Source organism: Balaenoptera physalus (genome assembly GCF_965194825.1).
Source record: "Balaenoptera physalus genome assembly, chromosome: 20".
NCBI classification, from domain to species: Eukaryota; Metazoa; Chordata; class Mammalia; order Artiodactyla; family Balaenopteridae; genus Balaenoptera; species Balaenoptera physalus.
In genome coordinates, this window is record NC_138901.1 from 47,116,583 (window position 1) to 47,134,537 (window position 17,955).

Below are 17,955 nucleotides of genomic sequence, written 5' to 3' on the forward strand. Positions count from 1 at the left end.
TTTCAGGTATGTACCTAGGAGTGGAATTGCTGGATCATATGGTAACTCTATTTTTAGTTTTTTGAGAAACCTCCATACTGTTTTTCACAATGGCTGCACCAATTTACATTCCCATCAACAGTATGTGAGGGTTCCCTTTTCTGCATATCCCCGCCAACATTTGTTATTTGTGGTCTTTTTGATGCTAGACATTCTGACTGGTGTGAGGTGATACCTCATTGTGGTTTTAATTTGCATTTCTCTGATGATTAATGATGTTGAGCATCTTTCCATGTGCCTGTTGGCCATCTGTATGTCTTCTTTGGACATAAAATGTGTTCCTTAAAATGTGAGGATGTATGTTATCTGTCACTTTCTGCTTTTAGTCTTTAACTGAAAAATTGAGACTACAGGAAAGTTCCATCCAACTTCCTATTATAGCTGTAGAGCCAAGCGAATTGGTGCTTCCAGCCCTGTCCAAGGCAGGAGGAGATGAGATACTAATAGTTAGTACTGGCCATTTGGACAGAAATAACCCAGGAATGTAGAAAAAACAGAGTAATTTAACATAACAAGTGCCGATCACGTACCTGACGTGTGTCAGGCACTGTCATGAGTGCTGTGAGGATGCACCGATGAAAGACATGGTCCTGTCCTCGGGGCAAGGAGACATGCACATACAGGACCAGCCATCATACAATGTTGGTTTTGGTGTGTGCAAGTGGCTAAGAGCAAATGAAACACAATGGGGACCAGGGAAGGGAGGAATGACTAGGATGGAGGGTGGGGTTGGGCAGGGTGGTGGTTCAGGTTACGAATGGCAGACGTGGCTGACTGTCCGTGAGAAATGTGTGCTCCCCATCCCACAGGGTAAAGCCCGGGGATGACATCTCCTCCTTGCATCCCAAGTGGCCACGCCATTGCTCCTGCCGATAAAACGTGAAGCACTTCCAGTCTGGAGCTTTTAAGGATGAGTGTGGCTTGTCTACTTGCTCCTTTCTTGGCTGGAAGAAGAGGATGCTGAGGGAGAACTACCAGACAGCAGGAGCCTGGGTTCCTGAAATCATCCCAAGGAGTAAAGGCACCTGCCAATGAAGAATACCTACCTCGGTCTGTTACTTGAGGGGAAAGTAAACTTCCATTACGGTAAGGCACTGACAGTTTGGGATTATTAAGAGTTAGAATTACCCTAATTAATACGGAAGATTTAGTGGAGGAAGTAGCATTTGAATTGGGCATTAAATAGCATGTAGGATTTGACACTGAATCTGCCAATGCCTTGATCTTGGACTTCGCAGCCTCCAGAGCTATGAGAAATACATTTCTGTTGTTTAAGTCATACAATCTATGGTATTTTTGTTATAGCAGCCTGAATGGACTGAGTACTTTTTAACCTTATTCTACAGATAGAGAAACTGAGGCTCAGCCCACAATTTAGGTCAAAGTAGTTCATTGGATGTTTCCTGGGAAAATTTGGCTTCGATTCATGGTTCAGGAAAAAAAAAAATTGTATTTGGATTTTCATTTCAGGGTTCAGAGAATCAACTTGGTTCTTTCTCGTTTGGGGTTCAAAATTTAGTTTGAATCCTTGGCCCTAGGGGTCTCTGGTTCTTCGTAAGTATTTATTTATTTATTTATTTTTGGCTGCGTTGGGTCTTCGTTGCTGTGCGCGGGCTTTCTCTAGTTGCAGCGAGCGGGGGCTACTCTTCATTGCGGTGCGCGGGCCTCTCATTGCGGTGGCTTCTTTTGTTGCAGAGCACGGGCTCTAGGCACGCGGGCTTCAGTAGTTGTGGTGTTCGGGCTCAGTAGTTGTGGCTCGCGGGTTCTAGAGCGCAGGCTCGGTAGTTGTGGCACACGGCTTAGTTGCTCTGCAGCATGTGGGATCTTCCCGGACCAGGGCTCGAACCCGTGTCCCCTGCATTGGCAGGAGGATTCTTAACCACTGCGCCACCAGGGAAGCCCCTTCATAAGTATTTAAATAAGTTAAAAGCCGTAAAATTGATGTGACGGACATACTTGGGCATCCAGAGGTGGTGAGCTTTTTCTCTGGCCTGTGGTTCTGGGTTGGTGGTGACTGGTGTCCACCAAGATGGATGATGGCCGTGGGATGTGAAAACTGAGTGATGACTGATATTAAAGTGGATATGGGTAAACAGAAATGAATTCTGCTTGGACTCATTTTTTTTTTTTTTTTTTTTATAAAATCCTGGCACTTTTTTTTTTTAATTTTTTTTTATTTTTGGCTGCGTTGGGTCTTCATTTCTGTGCAAGGGCCTTCTCCAGTTGTGGCAAGCGGGGGCCACTCTTCATCGCGGTGCGCGGGCCTCTCACCATCGTGGCCTCTCTTGTTGCGGAGCACAGGCTCCAGACGCGCAGGCTCAGTAATTGTGGCTCACGGGCCTAGTTGCTCCGCGGCATGTGGGATCCTCCCAGACCAGGGCTCGAACCCGTGTCCCCTGCACCAGCAGGCAGACTCTCAACCACTGCGCCACCAGGGAAGCCCCCTTGGACTCATTCTTATCAGGCAGGTTCCCGGGCAGGGTGATGGTCTGCAGACTGGGCCCCAGTTGGTGCTGGGTGCCAACAGCTGTGTCTTCTCTGCTCTTCCCAGTCCCAGGGCGAGGGCTGTGCCAAGAGACGCTCCTTGGTCAGTCCCACCTAGGCACCTCCAAAGGTCTGACTCAGAAAGTGGGGAGAAATGCCAGAGGCGGAGACAGGCACAGGCCCGGGCAAAAACGTGTGAGGCTGAGTGTTTATAACAGTGAGAAACTGGCAATGACCCAAATGCTCAATGGTCAGAGGGGAGAGGGAGGGTGAAAGCATTCCAGCACCTTCTCTGTGCCTCATTGTGTGGAATCACAAGGCTACTGATCTCTAATTTATGGATGAAAAACATAATTGGGGGTGGTGGTGGGGCCTCTCCAAAAGGAGATCAAGCCTTCTTGTCTAGGGCAGCTTTGGCTAGAACACATCTCCAAAAGGGCTTGCCCTGCTTTCCTTCACGTGCCAGGCCTGTGCTGAGAAATTTACAGGGTATTTTATTTAATCTTCAACAACCTCTAGAGAAGTAGATATAACACCCCCATTTTTGGAGAAACTCAGGCTTTTTTTTTTTTAAGGAGACACTGAGGTTCAAAGATAAGAAATGATTTTCTTAATGTCACATGTGTGAAGTGGCAGAGCCAGAATTTAAACTGAAATTTTGTAAAACTCCAAACCCTGGGCTCTGGCACCAGACTATATGGGTCAGATCCCAGCTCCTCCACCTACTAGTTGTGTGTACCTAGGGAAATTCCTGAATCTCTTTCATCTTGGTAAAATAGGGGTGATAAAAATTCTTGCCTTTCTGGGCTGTTAGGAGGACCAAAGGCGTTAAGACAAGTATAACACGGTGTGCTGGGCACACTCAATAAAAGTTGGCTATTGTTATTTTTATCATTATTATTGCTACCACTTCTCTAAGACACATACATGGCTCTAGGGATAATCTTTACATTGATGGAAACAGACCAGGATTGAATGCTTCCTTGTCTTAGAAGCCTTGGGCCAATGTGGTAACAACAGCCTTTGCACATTCCAAACATGGAGAAGTATCTAGAATAAAACTCCCAAACAGGACAGTGGAGACTCTGTTTATCCAAGCCAATGTTGACTTGGGGATCAGTGCAAAGGCGAGATGAGGGTGCTTGCTGATGAGGCGATTGGGTCACATGGGTCTCGTGTCATCTCTGAAAGAAATGAAAGGGAAGTTGGACTTTACCTGGTGGGTCTTGAGAAAGAGCTCTGCTTGTGGTTTAAAATTGTGTCTCATTTTCATTTGTCCATTGCTTTGTGCTCTTTATGGCTGGTTTGATGAGGTCCTACTGAGAGGCGGGGGAATGAACTGGAGGTTTGAGCCCTGCGTCCTTTCTCCTCCATTTCTCTAATGCTTCAGAATAATAACCCATTTCATGTAATAGTGGGTTCAGATGGCAGATTACAGACTCAGGTATTGTAGAAGGACCAATCAGTGTGTCCACGGCTTGACCCTGGTAGAAGGCGGTAACCCTGATTGCAAAGACTTGAGCCTTCCAACTCAGTCAGGGGGTCCCCGCCTCCTCCCAACTCCTCTAAAATTTCCCCGGTGACAGGAAATCAGGATCTGTGTAGACACTCAGCTTGCACCAATGTCCAGTTTTCCTCCCCTCTGGGCACTCAGAAGACTATACATCAATTGCGTGGGGCCACGTGGTTCTGGCCAATGGGCTGTGAGAGGAAAGGACACGTGTCCCTTCTGGGCTGAGGCATCCAAGAGCAGGTGCATGGCAACTGAGGAGACCGTGTTACCCGTGGAGCAGCTCCAGCAGAGAGCAGCCTCCTTCCACCTGGTCCCCAGGGCCTGAATGGGGCAGAGCCCTGCCACTCCCCAGTCCTCATGGGACAGGAACGTGAGTGAGAAAGAAACTGGTGTTGTGTGAAGCCACTGAGATTTTGGAGGTGTTTCCATAGCCTAACCCAGCCCACTTAACCAATCCAGGGTCCCTCCCCTGGAGGACAACCTAAGGTGTTCCGGCTGTGCCTGGCCCAAGGATGCCTCTGCAAGGTGTGGCAAGAATCGGACGCGGTGTGCCTTTTGCTAGGCCCATGCCTCTGGGTTTCTTCTTTGTGCCTCCACCGTGTCATACCTGGTGTTTGTCCTTGCCCTCTGCTCACTAGGGAAACAATAACATTACCTTTCTTTGTTTTTTCCTTTTTCAAAATTATTATTATTATTTTTTGGCCACGTTGCGCGGCATGCAGGATCTTAGCGCAGCATGTGGGATCCCCAACCAGTGATCAAACCTGTGCCCCTCACAGTGGAAGCGTGGAGTCTTAACCACTGGACCAGCAGGGAAGTCCCTAAAAATTAATTTTCTATTTTTATCAAGGTAACATGGGTAGCTGGTTAAAAAATTAAAGCAGGCAGGATCACACCCTGCGCCTGAATCCAACTCTCTAGAGTCAACCTTCGTAAACTCTTTAAGTCTTCCTTTTGGCATTTTCTACCATATTTCTAAATAATCTGTTTATAATGCTATTTCTTTTTCCCCCCAGTTTTACTGTGATATAATGACATACATCACTGTGTAAGTTTAAGGTGTACACCATAATGGTTTGACTTAGATATATTATGAAATATATACTCAATTACATTTTTTTCTATATTATCTACTGACCTCCTACTAAAAAAGATTTTGCTCTCTTTCCCCAACCTGGCAACTCCTCCTGAAACCACTTCTGCTCTCTTTATTCTCCTAACATAGTTATACTGTGATTTTTGGTTGAACCAATATCTGGTGTTTGCCTTACTGTGACTATGTAAATATTGTCCAAGGCTGAGTCACAAGAGGTGCAATGATTACATCTTATTTCTTATACAGTATAGTAGAAACAATGTTATGTGTTCACCCCTGTTTTCTATTCCCGAGAACACAGGAGATTACATTTCCCAGCCTCCTTTGCATTCAGCTGGGACCATGTGACTATGTTCTGGCCAATGGAAATGCAAGGGGAAGTGATACAGCCCTTTCAGCCCCAGGCAGTCCAAGACCTTTTTCACACTCCAGGCAGCCTGAGTGAAGGGCACTGAAATGGTAGAGTTGCAAGAGGGAAGGAGGCTGGGTTCCTGAGTCACCACCTGGAGGAGAGCCACCAACCAGCATCAGCCTGTGATGTGGGTGAGATAGATTTTTCTGTCTTAAGCCACTGAGATTTTAAGATGGGTCTGTTATGGCAGCTACCATTAATACCTAATACTTAAAGCCATTTTTTAAAATTTTTATTGTTCTCCAGTTTGCTTAGGATCCTTTTAATCATCCTGATTCATTCCCAGACTCTCCCAGAGAATTACAAACCTCCTCTCAGTAAGGTCAAACCCCCAGGCTCTTCAATTGTGCCTTCCCCCCCCACCTCAACTAACCCTTGTGCCTAGTTGATGGGACTTCAGGCTTTTCTCTGCCTGACAGGGAGGCAGGAGGCTGGTTGGAAGGGGAAATAGGTTATATTTAAGGAGAGGTGGTCTCACTTAATGGTTAAGAGCTCAAAGTTTTCAAATTTAGTAGCTCTTTGACTTTGGGCAATTTTCTTTTCTTTTTTTTAATTTATTAAATTTATTTATTTTTGGCTGAGTTGGGTCTTCGTTGCTGTGTGCAGGCTTTCTCTAGTTGTGGTGAGTGGGGGCTGCTCTTTCGTTGTGGTGCGTGGGCTTTTCATTGCGGTGGCTTCTCTTGTTGCAGAGCACGGGCTCTAGGCACGCAGTCTCAGTAGTTGTGGCTCGCGGGCTCAGTAGTTGTGACTCATGGACTCTAGAGCGCAGGCTCAGTAGTTGTGGCGCATGGGCTTAGTTGCTCCACGGCATGTGGAATCTTCCTGGACCAGGGCTCGAACCCATGTCCCCTGCATTGGCAGGCGGATTCTTAACCACTGTGCCACCAGGGATGTCATGGGCAATTTTCTTAACTTTTCTGAGAATTAGCATCCTCATCTGAAAAAATGGGGATAATAGTAACCTCAACGTCATAGGACTGTTGTGAGGATTAAATGAGATATTCTTGTAAAGTGCTCTCAGCAGAATTTCTGGCATATTGCATGTGCTGATAAATGCTAGTTATTATTATAATTAAGATGAAAAAGCTCTGGGGAATGACTGCACTCCCCAAGCGTCAGGGAATATAAACTGAGAGTGAGTTTTCTGCCTTGCTTCTAACTATAGGTAGCTGTTCCCCAACTTTAGAGACCATCAGAAGAAGGACCAACTTGGGGAGGTGTGTCCCAAGGTGTGACAGCAGCCTCTCCAGGGATGGAGACCATGTGCCGGGAATCCTCCTTTATGTCCTCAGCATGGGCTGAGCTGGCCTGAGCTGGGACTCCCTGAAGGTCCTTGGTTCCCCCACTTCAAGTGTTCCCTCCCTCCACCCTTGGATTACGGGGTGGTGCTGCTCAGTTTCCTTCCTTCCCTTTGATTGGAGATGCGTGCCAATTACTTAACAGCAAATATTTATTGAGTATCTACTACATGCCAGGCACTGTGCTAGGCCATGGATCATAAGAGTTAACAAATAGAAAGACTTTGCCGTTAAAGAGTTTATAATTAAGTGGGAGAGGCAGATGGTGAAGAAATGAATGTATAATTATACACTGCAGGCCGGGCTGGAAAGGAAAACATCAAGTCCTGGGAGGGAATATCCAGGGTGACTTCACCCTTGGGGCAGTGAACTCTCGCAGTCAGCAGGGAAACTCATGCAGGATCTAAGAGACCACAAGAAGGAGTTTGGATTTTATTTTAATTGGAAAGCAGAGGAGCCCTGACTTGTTTAGAGCAGGGAACTGACATGATCAGATTTGTGTCTTTTTGTTTTTTTTTTTTTAATATTTTTACTAATTTTTGGCCATGGTATTCTATTTATTTATTTATTTATATCTGTTTTTGGCTGTGTTGGGTCTTCGTTTCTGTGCAAGAGCTTTCTCTAGTTGCGGCAAGCGGGGGCCACTCTTCATCGCGGTGCGCGGGCCTCTCACTATCGTGGCCTCTCTTGTTGCGGAGCACAGGCTCCAGACGCGCAGGTTCAGTAATTGTGGCTCACGGGCCTAGTTGCTCCGCAGCATGTGGGATCTTCCCAGACCAGGGCTCGAACCTGTGTCCCCTGCATTAGCAGGCAGATTCTCAACCAGTGCACCACCAGGGAAGCCCCAGATTTGTGTTTTAAAGAGGTCACTTTATCAACCACTTGCTCTGTGCCTCAACTATCATGGGAAACCACAGTTGGAGGAGCAGAAAGGGGAAAGGAAGGACCACGAGGGAGGTTGAGACCTTAGTAATCTGACTGCGGTCGATTTCAGTTGCTGCATTTTTGGTCCCATCCTGGATAGTGGGTGTCACCATGGCAACCTAAGTGGACGAATGTTTCAGGCTTTAACAAATGTCGATGGTTGTCAAATGTCAACCATGCAGATCTGTGTCAACGCAATACAAATGTCTTCCCCACCAAACCTCTCCTCCCCACACACCCGGAGGCATGTCTGATTTTGAAGCTTAGTTGGTTTCTGTTCATTGGCGAACTATGTTTTGCGAGGGCAAGCAATAATTAGGCCTTGAAACCCCTTTCCCGCCTAACGCCCAGAAGAATGTTTGCAGCAGACTAAACCAAACCCAACATGGTAGTGGGATAAACAGAGCCGGAAGTGCAAGCCAAAGGCACTTTGGTGCTGGTTTTAGTGCTCTTTTATCAGAGGGGCGCACAAATACTGTCAGTAAGAAACATCTTCCCACTCCACCTCCCAGGCACTGCAGCGTTCATGTTCCCTCCTTGGAGTTTCCATTATACCTTGAACATATCTGTATTATGGCTTTTATCACACTTCACTCATCTGTTGGTTCATTCACCACATATTAAACGTCCAGTGGTCAGGTATTGTGCCAGGTGCTGGGGACAGAGTGTTGAACAAGACAGGCCCCGTGTGCATGGACTTACATTGTAATTGGGGTAGATGGACAAAAGTCCAGTCGACAAAGTGCTGAGTAAGATCACTGCAGACATTATTAGGTTCTCAAACAATTCGAGGAGATTAGGCTTTAGTGGTTAGTAGTGAAGGACTCTTGCTATTTCTTGGATATGCTACCTTCATTCCCTCATCAGTGCCTTTCGACTTGCTGTTCCTTCTCTGGAAAGTTCTCCTGCACTTTCCCACAGCGGCTTCCTTTGGCTCATTTTGGTCTCAGCTCAAAAGTCACCTCCTCCGAGAGGGCCCCTCGGACCACCCTAACCAGAGTAGCCCTTATTTATGCCTTTCATTGTTTGTGACCTGCCTCAGCCCACTAGAAGTACAAGCTCTCCTGCGGACAGGTTCTTAGATTTGTGGGCTGTTGGTTTCAGTCATGGTTTGGTCAGGAAAACAGACGCTACTCTCTGGATTCCACGTGTGAAGGGTTTCAATCTGTGGAATTGGAGAATTCAATCTGTGGAACACAATTGTTGGGAGGCGGGTGGGAATTAAGATGGGGGGAGCCTTGGGTGGGGAGGGGAAAAGTGGGCGGTTCTCAAGAGCTCACCGGGAGGCCACTGTGACTTTTGAGAAATACTGGAACTGGTTGTCAGTGATTTCAGTCTGTTGCAATAAGGAAAGTCATTTTCAAGAGTCTGCCCAGAAGCTGCTGCGAATCTTAAAAAACTTCCAGGAAGCCTCTGCTTGCTAGCTCACTTGCCTGCAAGTAGTAATTTGCAGGCACTTACCTGGAAGTTGCTGCAGACTTCACATCCATCATTTTGAATCCGTCTCCATGACAGCCTTGAATCCAGAAACGTACACGGGAGGAGATTCTGGGAAATATGGTTCTTGGCTTTCCCTTCGTAGAGCAGACTACAGAAGTGGGAGGCGATGATGCCAAGTTGAAAACACAATCCAACATGCCATTGTATCTCCAGTCTCTAGAACAGTACTTGACACATAGCGGGTGCTTTGGTGGGAGTTGAATGATTGACAGAATCATCCTCAGCTGGCTGACTCCAAAGCCCATGCAGTCCCATTCCAAAACCAGCTGAACAAGCTATGACCTTGACCCTGGAGCCCCGGCTGGAACTGCTGACCAATAAGTCCCAGACAGGGTCTGTGCCACACATGTACCCACAGAATTGTGCATATTAGGGACAGGAGCGGTGAGGGAGGCTGGAGAGCCCAGGGAGTTTATGAGAGGGGAGGCTGAAAAAGGGACCTCCAACCCTCTGTGATCAATCCTTCCTGGAGTTGGTGGCATTGCGGAGTCACTAGATAGAGAAATACTGCTGCCCCAGGGTAGCCATCCCTGACGGCAGAGGAGATGCGTAGCCCTTGGGGGCCTGGGCATTTGGCCATGAGTAACCCCTCTGATGTTAAAAGATATGGGAAGTCTCTTGTTTTACCTTTTAAATTAATGTGAATTTTGTGTGCTCTCCTATAATGTGTCTGATTGCTTTCGTATGAAAATAAGCCTATTCTCCCCCATTTTGGAGTCACACTGATGCTCCACGTGGTGTGTTGGATTTAGTAGGGGGTAGGGGTGGAAGCCGCAGGTGTACCAGGCCCCAGTACCAGCTACTGCGAGGCCTGGTGCAAAATGAAAATGTGGGGTCCCTTGTTCAAAAATTAGAATTTCAAGACTGTACCAGCAGAGCATTTTTTTTAAAAAACATTTTTTATTTCTTTAATGTTGTATCTATTTTGTTTATTTTTGGCTGCGTTGGGTCTTTGTTGCTGCACGCGGTCTCCCTCTAGTTGCGGAGAGTGGGGGCTACTCCCCGTTGCAGTGCGCGGGCTTCTCACTGCGGTGGCTTCTCTTGTTGCAGAGCACGGGCTCTAGGTGTGTGGGCTCAGTAGTTGTGGCACGGGGGCTCAGTAGTTGCGGCTCACGGGCTCTAGAGCACAGGCTCAGTAGTTGTGGCACATGGGCTTAGTTGCTCCGCGGCATGTGGGATCTTCCCGGGCCAGGGCTTGAACCCGTGTCCCCTGCATTGGCAGGTGGATTCTTAACCACTGCGCCACCAGGGAAGCCCCCCAGCAGAGCATTAAACCAAGTGTGGGGCCCTTCTGAGCATGAGCCCTGTGGGACTGGTAACAAATGACCACAAACTAAGTGGCTTAAAACAATACAGTAGGGGACTTCCCTGGCGGTCCAGTGGTTAAGACTCCGTGCTTCCAATGCATGGGGTGCGGGTTCGATCCATGCTGGGGAACTAAGATCCCACATGCTGTGAGGAGAGGCCAAAAAAAAAAAACACCCAAAAACAAATTAATTTTCTCCCAGTTCTGGAGGCCAGAAATCTGAAATGGGTCTCACTGGCTGAAATCAAGTTGTTGGCAGGACCACCCTTCCTCCTGAGGCTCTAGGGGAGTCTGGATTTCCTTGCCTCCTGCAACTTGTGAAGGCTGCCTGCGTGCCTTGGCTTGGGACCCCCTTCCTGACATCACTTCAACCTCTTGCTTCTGTTGTCACATCTCCTACTTCCTCTGTTGTCAAATCTTCGCCACCCTCTTGTATGAAGATCGCATTTAGGGTCCATGCTGGATAATCCAGGATAATCTCGAAATGCTTAATCACATCTGCAAAGTCCCTTATGCCACAGAAGGTAACATTCACAGGTTCTGGGGATTAGGACCTGGTTAACTTTTGGGGCCATTATTCTGCCGACCCTACATGCCCTTGAAGTGGGTCCTGCCAGGCTCACAGCTGAATCCTCTGGTTTGAAAGAGGCAGCCTTTGAGGCTCAGAGCAGAAAGGCGAGTGGGACAGACGTGTGAAGGAGTCGGGGAAAGGCTGCCTTCTTCACCTGGATCCCCCATGCCGGCCTCAGTGGGGAGAGGCTGTGTCCAGTGCCCAGGGGCGTCCAGAGATTCATGGCTTTTGTGTCGCCCCCTGATTAGAGTTGCCAGATTTAGCAAATAAAATTGCAGGATCCGCATCATGTGGGATCTTCCCACATCAGGGTTCAAACCCATGTCCCCTGTATTGGCAGGCAGATTCTTAACCACTGCGCCACCAGTGTATTTTATCTGGCTACCCTGTTCCGGATTCTTACAGCCACACCGTGTTGCCTTCCTCCAATGGCTGTGCTCAGTCTCAGCCTCCCGGGCTTTGGTGAGACCCCCATCGTTCTCCTCCTAGCGGGGTTTCAGGCGTGCAGCCAGAATAAGAGAAGCTGGGCCCGAGGGTTCACAGGCAGGCAGAGGGTTGACAGGGAGAGAGCCTCAAGGTGGCTGGGGAGGAGGCCTGGGTTTGCTGATCTTAAGGAAAACAGCAGCACTTCCTTACCGGGAGGGCAGAGCGTTTCCAAGGTGATTGCTAACTGCCCCCCACACCCCCACGAAGATGTTGTGTCCCAGCCCTGGAGGGCCATGGGCCTTGAGTCTGTGTGGCCCCCCGAGGGTCACAGGCAGCTCCTAAGTGCAGGATGCAGGGCTCATGGAATAAACACCACATTTCACTTCCTTTGCAAACATCGCACATCTGAGAAACTAATTTCCTTTTCTGAGACACGTCTTTCCCAGCTGTGCAGGTCCTTGGCAGGCTGGGGTCAGACGATAAAATAGAAGTGGTCGGGGCAGCAGGCTGGTGGAGTTAATGCCCCCCCAGTATTGCAGTCAGAAGGTCCGTGTGCTCTGTGAGGATGTGGATCTGTCCAAGTTCACTTCCCTGAGACGGGCCACAGAGAAACAGACCACGTGGCTCTTGTTCTCCTATTGACAGTATTCCGTAGAACCCAAGATCTGATGGTGATTGTAAGAAACATTGTTATTTTATGTACCGACAGCAAAAGAATGCTGCCAGCTATGTTATACTGTTAATTGAAACGTGCACCCCAATTTCAGAGTTGTGAAATTGTGAAAAGATGGGCATCTTAAGAAGCAATGAGATCGTATTAGGTTTACTGTCAGCTCCAAGCTAGTGGAATGGAGCCATGGAATAAATAATCATAACAATGACAATGATTTATTTATTAATTATCGATAATGTCTGTGTTTGAGCCATGCGGCATCACCCTTCTCCTTAACAGTTAAGAAAAACTGGTTCCCAGTCAAATGTGCGCATGGTGGGTCTATTGAAGCCCCCATCTCATGTCTGGGTTTCTCTTTGGGACCTCCTGCTTTGATTTCCTACATCCACTGACTTCTCCTCTGCCCCCCTCCCCCCCACCATGTAGATATTTTCCACTTTTTAAAAAGACTGTGGGGACTTCCCTGGTGGCGCAGTGGTTAAGAATTCCCCTGTCAATGCAGGAGACACGGGTTTGATCCCTGGTCCGGGAAGATCCCACATGCCGCGGAGCAACTAAGCCCGTGTGCCACAACTACTGAGCCTGTGCATCTAGAGCCCGTGCTCCGCAACAAGAGAAGCCACTGCAATGAGAAGCCCTCGCACCACAACGAAGAGTGGCCCCCACTCGCTGCAACTAGAGAAAGCCCGCGTGCAGCAAAGAAGACCCAACGCAGCCCAAAATAAATTAATTTAAAAAAAAAAGATTGTGATAAGATACACAGAAAATTTACCGTTCGAACCATTTTAAAGTGTACAGTTCAGTGGCATTTAGTACATTTCCACTGAATTCTTGCTCTTGCTACATCTTTCTTCCAGGTCGTGGTTTTTTTTCTCAGCCCTATGTGGAGTTTACAGAAGAACCTAGCATTTTCCTCTTGATTCTCCAGATCAGCCACCAACACAGGCTGTGGGGTATTAGCAGATGATTACTGAAAACTTGAAGGAGTCAGAAGGGGTATAGCCCGCCCAGCCCAGCCTTAACTCTAACGCTCTCTCTTCTTCCAGCCTCTGCGAGACATTGGCTGCCTCTTGGCCTTGAATCTGCCTCCCAAGGTGTTTCCCAGCTTTCTCTCCTCCCCTCCATCTCAGGCTTTTCTGCCAGCTCCTTGCTGGGCTGCCAAACTCCTGACTTTATCACAAGGAGCCATTTTGCTCTCTCTTCTCCCTGATTTCCTTCCTACCATCCAGAGTTTTCACCTTTCACAGGTGTTCTCTATACAGAGACCGCCTGGCCCCAAGAGAGCTTATTTCCCCAGTCAGGGAGAAACCTGCCCAGCTGTCAGAGATTTGCCATCTCGCTGATTGCTTTAAATGCGGCCAGTCTGCTGTCTCTACCCCTTACAGAGCTCAGGCTCCGCCGCCGAGGGCAGACGCGTGCAAAGCCAAGTCCGTGTGGAAACTGTCATGCTCTGATAAGGGGGCACTCGGAGCCTTCTGGAGCGGAGAGGAGGGGGTCCTGACCCCGTGAAGGCCGGCTGCTGCAGTATGTTATTGCCGAGTTCCCGTTTCTCCATCTGGTATTTGCTCCCAAAGTCCCTTTGGGAATCACAGTTCCTGCTCTCACTCCATTTGGTTGGGGGCAGGCTGACCCCATCCCCAGGGTCCAGGGATGGACACATGCCCCTGGGCTGTCCGGCCCTTTGGAACATTGCTGACAACAGTGACTTGTTCAGAGATAGGCGTGGGACCCAATCCAGGCCAGTGAAAGCAACCCTAGGCCTTGTCCTGGAACTACTGGGTCAGAGACACTCCCGTGCTGCTGGGGCTGCTCACTGGTAAGCCAGGAGCCTGGAGATGCTGGTGGTCATCTGGTCACCACATGGAGCGAGGCTGCTGGAGAGTGAAGACAAGTCGGAGGAAACCAGCATTAAGAATAGGAGAGCGATGACTGGATACCAGGTAGGAAAGCCAAAAACGTCACTTTGCTGCATAATGAAGCTTGAGTTAGGCTTTTGTGGACCCTAAGAACCCTGATTAACAGTCCTGGAAGGCTGCAAAGCAGGAGGATGACGATTGCGTAGGGCTTTGAAGGATAAGTAGGAGTTTCCAGGCAGCAAAGGTGAGGAGCATGGTCTAGGCAGAGTGGGTAGCCCGTGTGCAGGTGAGAAGGCAGGGACTGGAGATGCGGGCGGCGGCTGGATGACGGAAAGCCTTAAGTGTCGTCCTCGGGGATATAGACGTGGTCCCGGAGCTGGCTGCCGTGCTGGGGTTTTACTCCCACGAGCTTATGCTTCCCCACACTGCAGATGAAGGAACTGAGTCTAGGAGGTGCGAGGCAGAAAGTTTGCAATTCAGTGACCCCACCGGGAGTGCCACACAGGTTACGAGGCTAAGCCCCTCCAGGGATGCAGAGAGGTTGACCTTGGCACCCACGGGGCCGATAGGTCAGGCAATGAAGGGACAAGGAGCTGCCTTTGACCAGCTATGTGCTCAGCCCCAGGCCGCCTTATGTGTCCTTCTAGCTTAGTTTTCTGAGACCATGGAGGGTGAGAGATTCCGGTGAGTAGGGGTCGCCTGGGGGTTCTCACCCTGGTTGCACTTGAGAATCCCCCTGAGGGGTGGGGGGTTAAAACTACAGGTACTGGGCCAGCACAGACCTGACTGCTGGTATGTTTCAAAGCCTTTTTAGGTGATTTTAATGGACATCAGGGTTAAGGGCCATTGGCCTGGGGCAGTGGTTCTCAATCACTTGGTGAGATTAATTAAGGGAAAGTTAAGAGAGTAGGGGAGAGAAAGAATACTCCCTGGGCTTCACTGATGGACTAGGCCCTGTGCTGGGTACTTGACAAGCAGTGTCTTGTTTAATCCTCCCTACAGCTTTGTGGTGATATGATCCCCATTTTACAGAGGTGCTCACTGAGGCTTGGAGAGGTGTAGCAAACCGCCAAGGCCATAGAACTAGTCTGCAGAGGGGCTGGGCTTTCAACCCAGGCCTCTGTGACTCTGCACACACATGCTCCCTCCTGCCAGCTGCCTGGCATCCTGAGAGGTTGCCCGGTCCCTCTGGGCAGGCCCCACCGTGGCTGAAGCCATTATGGGATGCTCTTCCATAAGGGAGGGTCCCAGTCCTTGTGAACCGGGAAACAGGAGGAGGAGGGGGCTGTGCTTGGAAGCTTGGCACCTACGTCCTCCGCTGCAATGCTGAGGGGCCTGGGCCAAGTCACTGCCTCTGTCGGGGCCACTGTATTAGTCAGGGTTTTCCAGAGGAACAAGCAACAGGGTGTGTGTGTGTAAAGTGAGTTATTACAAGGAGTTGGCTTATGTAATTACGGAGGCTGACAAGTCCTAAGATCTGCAGGTGAGTCGGCGAGCTAGAGAACCCAGGAGAGCTGATGATATAGTTCCATTCTGAGCCTGAAGGCCAGAGAGCCAATGGTGTTGTTTCACTGAGAAAGCCTGCGGGCCTGAGGCCAAACTGATGTCTCATTTTTAAAAAAAAAAAATTTTATTGGAGTATAGTTGATTTACAATGTTGTGTTAATTTCTTCTGTACATCAAAGTGACTCATATATATATGTTTTTTCATTTCCATGATGGTTTATCACTGGATATTGAATACAGTTCTCTGTGCTATACAATAGGACCTTGTTGTTTATCCATCCTATATATAATAGTTTGCACCTGCTAATCCCAAACTCCCAACCTTTTTCTCCCCTACCCCATCTCCTCCCTTGGCAACCACAAGTCTGTTCTCTACATCTGAGTCTGTTTTTGTTTTATAGATAGGTTCATTTGTGTCATATTTTAGATTCCACGTGTTAAGTGATATTTTGTGGTATTTGTCTTTCTGACTTAATATGATAATCTCTGGGTCCATCCATGTCGCTTCAAATGGCCTTATTTCATTGTGTTTTTTTTATGGCTGAGTAATATACCATTGACTATATATACACCACATCTTCTTTATCCATTCATCTGTCGATGGACATTTAGGTTGCTTCCGTGTCTTGGCTATTGTACATAGTGCTCCTATGAACATAGGGGTGCATGTATCTTTTCAAATTATATTTTGGGTATATGCCCAGGAGTGATATTGCTGGATCATATGGTAGTTCTATTTTTAGGTTTTCAAGGAACCTGCATACCGTTTTCCATAGTGGCTGTACCAATTTATGTTCCTACCAGCAGAGTAGGGGAGGGGCTCCCTTTCCTCCACACCCTCATGTTTCAGTTTGACTCCAAAAACAAGAAAAAGCCAGTGTCCCAGTTTGATGGCAGTCAGGCCGGAGGAATTCCTCCTTACTCACAGAGCAGCCGGCTTTTTGTTCTGTTAGGGCCTTCAGGTGGTTGCATGACGCCCACCCACATTAGGGAGGGCAATCTGCTTTGCCCAGTCCACAGATGCAAACGTTAACTCATTCAGAAACGCCCTCACAGGAACATCCAGAATAACGTTTGACCAAAATCTGGGCACCCTGTGGCCCAGTCAAATCGACACCTAAAATTAACAATTAAAGTTACTTGGGGAAAAGTAGAGGGGTTGGTAAGCTGGCAGCAGGTCAGTGCCCAGGCTGAGGGGTGCGTGTGAGTCATTTAACCTCTCCCAGCCTGGTACACATGGTCCTGGGGGAGTCACATGAAGTTATTTTTCACAGCTGAAAGCCGTTTGAGCTTCTTGCCACGGCTGTTCTCACTGGTACTACTAACCAGCTTGCTACCCTGTGCTCCACTTGGACTGTTCTGTTGGGACCCAGGACAGGCGTGAAATGAGGCCCAGACAAAGCTGGCCAGTTGGGGAGATAAGTGATGGTCTCCGCTTGCTCCTGGCTTCCCTTCCTGGCTGAGTGTGGCTGGGAGACAGCGTGGGAGCTGGGGCTGGATCTGCCTTCAGAGCTTCCTGAACAGAGGAGGGTCTTGCCTTGCATGTGGGCTCTCACTCTGGCCAGGAACAATGAACGGACTGGGGCCCAGTGTATCCGAGGACTGGAGGACGCCTGTTGTCCTGCCCTGGGGGAGGCCAGGTCCTGCCCGGAGGGTGACCTTTGCTGTGCGGGGTGGCTTGTGGGTGGGGGGGAATTAGGGACCCTTCTGGCTACTTCTGTATAGGGTGTCCTAACGTGCCCACCCCTGCCCTTAGATCCTGACTCCAGAACCTGCCATTTCTTGCTGTTTGCTGCTACCATCTTTCTGAAGCTTTTCTGCTCATCCATAAGCGACCCTTTGACATTCAAGCTTTCTAAGGAAAGAGCTCCTCTTGTCAACGCAGACCTGTGTGTCCTTTATGCTTGCTCCCACACGCTCACTGGGTTTGATGGTTTAGTTTCTTCAGTGCTGGGTCTGTGAGGATGAGAAAGGGGAGGAGTGGGTTGTGGGACCCACCCTCCAGATCGAAGGTGCCCCATGGGTGATGGAGAAGGACCCATGGGGGCTGAGCTGTGAAAGGCCTCAGGGTCTCTGCCAGGGGGCTGACTGGTCTCTAGAGAGGCAGAGGGACCCTTAGAAGGGCCACATCCCTGGAAGTTGCTGCCTAGAGTGGGGGTAGGTGCAGAGGGAGCATGGGGGGCGGAGACAAGGAGGCCCATGGCGGAGGGGTTGTTATAACAATTCTAACACCATACACTTGATAGCATTCCTACACCTGCTGGGGATGCAAGCCAGAACCACGGGAGACGATATGCAGCCTCCTCAGGAGAGCAGCAGGTGTTACATCTTAAATGGCTTTCACATTTTTC

The 17,955-nt window shown here is 48.8% G+C and overlaps 1 protein-coding gene across 1 annotated transcript in view; it reads left to right on the plus strand.

Moving 5' to 3' along the window:
• EVI2B (ecotropic viral integration site 2B) overlaps positions 1-17,955 on the plus strand; it is a 449,729-nt gene that overhangs the window by 33,571 nt on the left and 398,203 nt on the right. The window lies entirely within an intron of this gene.